The sequence below is a fragment of the Diuraphis noxia genome, unplaced genomic scaffold (genome assembly GCF_037042655.1).
Source record: "Diuraphis noxia isolate RWA-SAM2 unplaced genomic scaffold, SU_Dnox_SAM2 contig0002, whole genome shotgun sequence".
Lineage (NCBI taxonomy): Eukaryota > Metazoa > Arthropoda > Insecta > Hemiptera > Aphididae > Diuraphis > Diuraphis noxia.
The window spans coordinates 46,009,591-46,017,909 of record NW_028301712.1 but is presented as its reverse complement, the minus strand read 5'-3'; the positions used below and the strand labels follow the sequence as shown (position 1 = coordinate 46,017,909).

Below are 8,319 nucleotides of genomic sequence, written 5' to 3'. Positions count from 1 at the left end.
ACTATAGGTATATCACGCATAAACATAAAATCTCATATTAAACGGGTATACGGATGGAATGATTGAGTTGATATTAATTTCAGACCAGCGTTGTTAATATAATATATATAATTATATTTACACACAAGCACATACGTTGGTAAAGATATACGGTATTTCTCACGAGTTTAGAGCCACCGCAGTCGATAACACTTTATATTAATTATTATTTAATATTTTTTGAAGTATTAGGATCTCAGGAAATTTCTATACCTACTGGCCATTGGGTAGTAATTTTTAAAATTGTTCAAGTATACTCGAATTTTGTGAAAATTTTAACTTCATACGCTTACTCATAAAAAAAACTTGGGTTTTTATGTATGGATTTATAAAAATATGAATCGTTTAAATTGTGTTAATGTAAGTAATTAAATAAAGAATAATACAAATAGTAATGTTGATTAATTAAAATTAAATGCCAGGAACTTTTTTTGATTTTATTTGTACAAAATTATCAATAGCATTTTGAAAATCAATTTGTAAAATATCAGATTTGGAGACCATTATCGCTTGTTGTCTGAGCTTATTATTAAATTGAACTCATTATACTAGTGTTGCAGAGTTACCAACCTTTGTCAAACGTTCAATTTTACTGTTGTATAATAGTAATTTTTGAATTTGATTTTTTTTTATAATAATTATTTGATGCGTTGATTTTGACTTTAACTGCGAAATTCTTGAATTATAGAAATAAATAATTCTTTAAAAATTAAATCAATATTTTGTTTCTAAAACGGTCATGATGACTAAAACGAAAAAAAAATATAAACGATAATATTCTATGCATAATTTAAGAACTACAGCAAGAGTGAAAGTCCAGTGTCAAAACTGCAGTATTGTCTTAAATATTAATATAGGTAATGGTACACACATCAAAACTCCATGCCGGTAAATTGTATTTAATTTTGGTATCTAATTATAATTTTATTCTTTTAAGCCTAATGTAAATTATGTCATTATTCAATATTCATGAGCACACATATTATTCCGTTGTAAACTTTTATTTACTTAGTTCCATGTATATAATATTTTATACTAAAAAATTGTGACGATAATAGCATGTGATTAACATTGATTGTTATTTTAAATTTAATAAAAAAAAATGTGTAACGTATATATATAATGTAAAGATTAATGGTACAGATTGTGCTAACGATTTCATCAACTCTAATTTGACTTGACACGTTTGTAGTTGGTGTTAAAAACTGTAAAGTCGATTTATAATTTTACTTTATTCCTAGTGGCTAGTAATACTTTTATTTTTAAAAATTAAAACGATTATTTTATTACTAAACGTATGTGTATAAAAAGTTTTATACTTTTATAGTTGAATTTGTTTTATATACAATATAATGTTAAACTTGCAAACGTGGAATAATCTAGCGTTTTTCATACCTATAAATCTCGAATACTTATCTATCATTCGATCATTCATCATGATCTAAGCAGTTGAGGAGTGGATCAAAAATCCTTCTGCTTATATCATTTGATTTTTAACGTAATAATTATACGCCACAATTCGAAATATTATAATATTGTGGTCCATCAAATTCCTATAAACCTAACATTGGACTTCATACTATACATAATATACCATGGTCACCGATTATCGGCGGTAAATCCATTCTTCATTTTAATTAAAATAATATTCAAATAACCTGCAGTAGTGTATATTTATTTTTTATTTTTTTTTCAACCTCACTTATTGTACACTGACCACTGACCATGTCACCTTCCAAGCACTGCAGTACTACGAATTAAAGATCCTATCTCTGTATAATACTATAATTTTAATATGTTAAATTATTATTTTGTGCGTTTGAATATTGGTTCCAATAATAAAATGCCGAAAAAACATTAACACAAATTTAATACAAAGGCGTAGATTGTATCAATGTATTGTATATTGTATTTATATACATATTTTCAAAACAATTACAAAGAAAAAAATATTAAAACTAAAGCACTTAAAACTTCAATCATCGAAACTATTATCCTTATATAAAATGTATCATAGCCTAGCGTAATTTTCCATTATTATTGTTGTTAATTAACCAATATCGAGGAAAAAAATATGGGCACTTAAAGTGATATAACGTGATGGTGAATCGTACCTACGGGATTGATATCACTAACAAGCAATAAAAATAATAATTATTAAATATAATATAACCATTAACTACAGATTATATTATTTATTTTATAATCGATAAAGAATCATGTAGAGTAATCCCTATTTGTAACTGCAGCCATAAGTACAATTGAATATGAATTTATAAAACGTTGTCGATAGACGTCGTTAATACATAATTCAGTTTTTAAACTGAATTCCATTACATTAAAAATAAACATCATGGAATTAAAAATATTTGTTGTAGTAGAGTAAAAATACTTATATATTTATAAACTAAATTAATATGGTAATAAAAAAAAGCAAGAATAGGTAATTGTAGGTATTAAAACATTGACCATAATCAATAGTAATTTAATTTAATTTAATATAATTATGAATTATGATTATGATACAATAGCAATAAAAAAAATAATTAAAAAATAAAATATTATTGAGAAGTGATAATTTAACGTTTGATATGTATATTATATTTGTTAACTAAAATAAATTATCTTAAATAATGGTCCATGAATTGTCTATGTTAAACTATTATAAAAATAAGTGACAATATTCGGGTAGAATCTTATTTTTCGTGGATTTATTTGAATTCAACCTCCAAAAAACTCTGGTCAGGAACATCTTCAGCTGAAAAGGTGCACAGCTGTTAATAATTGATATGCATGAAATAATATACAATATTGGTATTTTCTACGGAGATCAGGGTTTAATATAATATAATATATTATAATCAATGTTGTATAGTCAGAGCAAGTAAAGTAAGTCTCACTAAGTATTGATGATTAAAAAAGGATGAACAAATTTATATATTTTTTATTATAAATACAAATGGCCAAATATCATATTGTGATAAAAGTTTTTTATTTTAGATATTATATATTTCATATCTGTATTATATCAATATATCATCATATAAAAAATTTGAATAAATAGATTATGAAATGCAATTATATTTTTGTTATTTAACAAGGTACTTATTTGAATATGTAATATATTGATATAAGCGCTGGAAATTTCTATTTATCCGGATCGTATCATTAGGACCCATAGACATATATATTATGTCTATGCTAGGACCTAATGGTAAATAGGTAATCAATAGTTGAACTGGGCCATGGAGCGACCACTGCAATGGGTGGGTACCTAGCTGTTGAAAGTGCTACATTGAGTGATTATAATATATATATATACGTATATTATATCTATAAGAATCTTGCCGATACCATCTGTAAGTTTTAGTAATTATTGTCAATTGTTTTATTTTTGATGATAGTTAATTTTATATCTACGTTTGTAAAAAATAGAACATTTTACGAAATTAATTATGTAGTTCTTGAGAAAAAGCAGGGATATGACAAAAAATGTATATATTTAAAAAAAAAATTTTGTAAATAATATTGTAATTTAATAGTCAAATTTAAATGTATTGATTGTGCCAAAACGCGCTATTTTCAAAACTTCATATTGAAATAAATTTAATAAATAGCAAGTACCTACATTATTATTATTATGAATAATGAAAACGGATGATTGGTGAAATTCTTTAAAAAAAAAATCAATAATTAAGACTTTATTATTTATGGATCACATAAAAATTGTAGTATTGCACTGGAAATAGTAAGTTATGTATTTAATTCACTTAAAGTCTTAAAATATGAGTTAAGATTCCATTATCTTCGTATTATAGGAAATTTTAGAAATTTCAAAGACAGGTTTAAATCGAGTCTATTACCCTAAGTTTTGAATAGGTGGTCGGTAATTAAGCCACATTTTAACTACCTGTTTCGTACAAAATATCGGGTGAAGCACGTTTGGGTACATTACATTGTTTTTACCTTTAAATGTAGAACACGTTTGGGTACACAAACACATAGCACGTTTGGGTACCTACATACGCTAATTGCCAATAGGTTATTGCGAAATAGGCTTATTGAGATATGATATCTTTATAAGATATGGTTTATGAAACTAACTAAATGTTTCAACGTTCAGTTCCGATTTGGATTTTCAATCGACAAGATTATTATATTCTTTATAATTATGGACGTGAATATTTCCGATGTTTTTGAAACCCGACGTGGGAAAACGGAAAAAGTGTGTTGTGATGAACAGTTATAAATTTAGCGAGTTTAGAGAAAACAAAGATACAACTAAAGTTTTTCGTTGCACGAATCGTAAATGCACCGTCATTGCTAAATTAACTGCCAATTTAAAAACGGTAATTTCAATAAACGGTGAACATAGTCATGATGAATTAGTTGAAGAAACCATCACTAAACAAATTGTGATGTCACTTTTAAAGCGCAAAGCAACTACTGATCTTAACGTGAAGCCAAATAAACTTATACGACAAGAACTACGTAATTGCCCAAAATCAGTGCACCTAAGTCATTCTGACGTCAGGTTATTCAGGAAAAGTATGTATGAAGCTAGACGAAAAATATTTCCATCAAATTAATGATTAATTATTAAAGTTTTATTTTTCAAGGTGTTTCTAAATGTTATATTAATACCTATTTCCTATGTAACCAAACGTGTTATCTTTCTAGATATATGGTGTTCTAAAACGGTGTATTCATTTGTACCCAAACGTGTTGCGTTTAGGGTCTACTGTATCCAAACGTGCTACGGCCAAAATATCTGTTTACATTTTACTACCTGTAAAATAAATCGATTTTAAAGTGTACCTTGAGATTGAGCCAGATAATATACAAATAAATAATTTTTATTAACCGATCATTTTTTTTTTTTTTAAATGCATAAAACTAAAATTATTTTTTAAATAATATGATATTGACTTTACAGATTCAAATCTATTCTTTTTCCCTTCTTCATAATTTTTTATATATTTTTTTAGAATTAGAGTTCATTTTATATCTTTTATTGTTCTTATACTTCTAATTTTAATTCACACTTATTTTATTATGAATATTGGCATGTGGCACATAAAAATTGTTTTTGAAATGTGAATGAAATGGCTCAAAGGAATTTGTAGTTTGAATTATAGATTGAGAACGTAACGCCCATATATATGTAGAGGGAAAACAGTATTATCACAAATATATGTTAATAAATAATATTAGAATACATGAAGATTTATAATAAAATTTAAATTTAAAAAGAAAATTATCTTAGGTTTTTTTCGTAAATTTTTAGTCAATATTTTAATTTTAAATCTGACTATGTAAACATTTTTAATTGTAATAATATCCAACTCATATATAGCTATTTATTTAGCTACCTAAGAATAAATATTAAACAAAATCGACAAAAAAATATAGATAATAGGTATTGTTACTTTTAAATAAATTCGTAAAACTCGCTGGTCAGTATATTTACTCGATTCTTATAAGTTACAAATATTATATAGGTATCCTTTAACTTTGTTATTAATCATTAAAAAATAAAAGTTAATTCAAACAAAATATTTTAAATGTTAATTTATAATAATATTGTAATAAATTACTACTTACGTGTTGCCAGATTATTCTTATTTACTGTGAACATCAATAAATCAAAATACCTGAAATTTGGATTTTATTGTTAATATAATATACCTATTATTTGTATAATATTCTTTAAATAATAAGAGATTTTATATTATTAAATGTATTTTCTTTTTAGTAATATCTCTTTAAGCGGGACTCATACGAAATTTACTTTCAGCAACCCTATTATGTTATTATGTTTTTGTTTTATTATATTAAATTCACCAATAATCAAATTTTATGATAAAAACATAACCTGTAAAGAATTTCTCATATTTTAATTGTTTTGTTAGATATAAGCGTGTACATTTTTACAATTTTTAAAAAAGTACTTGATATAATTTATTGCATTGACTTTTAAATACCCTAAAAAATAACCTAACCGTACACAAATTATTTTTTAAATTAAAGATTAATAACAGAAGAAAATTCACTCTAATATTAAAAGTAACAACGCGCCATTTACGCAGTGCTAGGCGCGTCCCTGAAGGATAGGCGATGCAAGTGATCTCTCACCCCATGACTTGAATAATTATTGGTTTTTATATCGGAAAAGTATAAGCAAGATTAAATATGCTACTAGATATTTTTCTGAAATTGATTATTATTATATTTTATATCTGCTAGAAAAGTGTCATCAGACACAAAATAAAAATAAAACCATTTCGTGATAAAATAAATAGGTTATATAATTTAAGCGTATGTATAATAGTTTTAGTGCATCCCATCACATACAACTAAGTCAAATACGCGAATACGCGAATACGCCACTGCGTAGGGTCGGCTGTGTTAATAGTATGTTTTCTATATTGCACGTAAATTAGAAAGGGATCAAATAATGTGCTGATACCCTTTAAATATGTTATTGAATTGTTAAATATTTTTTAATAAAAATTGTAATCAAGTCAAATTTTTCAATTGGTAAACATGACGGCGAGTGTATGGTTTATGTTTATTAAATGGCACGTCTTTGAAATTTGAATTTCCAATATAAAAATGAAAAATGTTGTTGTTATAATCAAACTAAAAACATAATATTCTTTACAAATAAAGCACGTAAATAACCGTATTATAAAAAACAGAACGTATACATCTAGTTTAATTTTGAATCAAGTCAAACGCTAATACTAAAAATACTTAACTTAGTTAAGACTTAAACCCATATATCAAGTTTCTTAAATGTTGCAAGAAATGTTCAAAGATTTTAATGTAAAAATCAGTATTTTATAGAATTATAATTCTCTAAGAAATATTATAATATTAATTAAAATGTATATTTAAACCAAGAAGTTATTTAAGTCATCTTATGGTATATCGTTAATTACTTTTAAAAGTCAATAACTGCTTGTATAATAGTATATGAATTTAATAACATATAATAATTATTATAAAATATTAAAAATATTAATTGTTAATTGTTTTTTGAACTTACCAAAGTTTTGGTTTGTAAATTATTGAGCTTTCTTGAGACATCTTTTTAAGCTCTTTTCGGAAAGAACATCTCATATTTTTTATTTTTTTCTTAACAAATAGTACGTCAGCGTTTGGAAATTCGTCTTGTATCAAATTTACCAGTTTTTTGTATGCTTGTAATTTTACAGCTTTGTTATAGTAATATCGATTTTCTTTCAGCCAAAGACATTTGTTGTATTTATACGCCTCTATGAAGTCATATAATAAAGCTTTGCTCCAAACACAGTTATCCATATTTTAATGATATTATTTCATAGGCAGAATATTACTCGTTTACCTACGAAAAATAAAATAAGAACAACATTTTAAATACTAACATAGACATTGCACACTTGGCTTACGGGTACCTACGGTTCAAAAAAAATTTATTGAAGTTGCAAAAAAGTGCTATTGTATACCTATTCTATAATATTTAAAAATATATTACCAGGTATCTGTTTGCGGAACGGGATCACAAACTGTCACTGACTGTAGGTAAGTACTCAGTTTGCTACGTACCTTCGCATGCCACTATAGATATCTATTAATGTAGCGATTAAATAAACATTTACATTTTACGGGCCTCCGTCGTGATAGAAAATTTAGTGGTATGCAGCCTAATTGATGACATACCTTCCTAATATTTTTACATAAAGCATTAAATAGCTTTATTTTTTGTAGTATTATTGGTAGATATATCATCATAAAATTGTTAGTATTCAGTAAAATAATCACTTAGAGGATATATTGTCTCCGTTTCAATTAACATAGGTATTATATTATAATTCATAATAACTTTCAAAATTGTGCATCCAGAATAATAAATTTGAATCTGTTTTTAATATATTTAATATATATTATATACAGAGAATCGTCTAAATTTTACTATGAAATTCTAAGGTATAAATATTATTTAAATTTTCCCCGTAAGCTATTTTCGAGTATTTTATAATTTCAATTTAAATAAATAAAGGATAGGTACAGGTAGTTCTATATTCTTACCTACACATTTTATAGTTGGTTGATTCACTATACAATATTAAAAGATACACCACATATATACCAAATATCCGTTAAGCAGTTTCAATTTTGTGTAATTTGCTTTAATATTAAAGTAAATTGACTTATATTATCATGAGTTATGATTCATAACTTAGAGGTTGTAACATTATCTATGTTATCTTTTTTTTTTTTTTTAATATTTTAATC

At 25.2% G+C, this 8,319-nt stretch overlaps 1 long non-coding RNA gene across 1 annotated transcript; it reads right to left on the bottom strand.

Annotated features, from left to right (window-relative positions):
- Window positions 1–2,678: 2,678 nt before the first annotated feature.
- LOC149058532 (uncharacterized) lies at window positions 2,679–7,146 on the bottom strand. Its single transcript, XR_016190238.1, has 3 exons — window positions 7,091–7,146; window positions 5,644–5,693; window positions 2,679–2,797 (listed from the first exon to the last, which is right to left on the bottom strand). It is a non-coding gene; the product is annotated as an uncharacterized LOC149058532 (long non-coding RNA).
- Window positions 7,147–8,319: the final 1,173 nt, after the last annotated feature.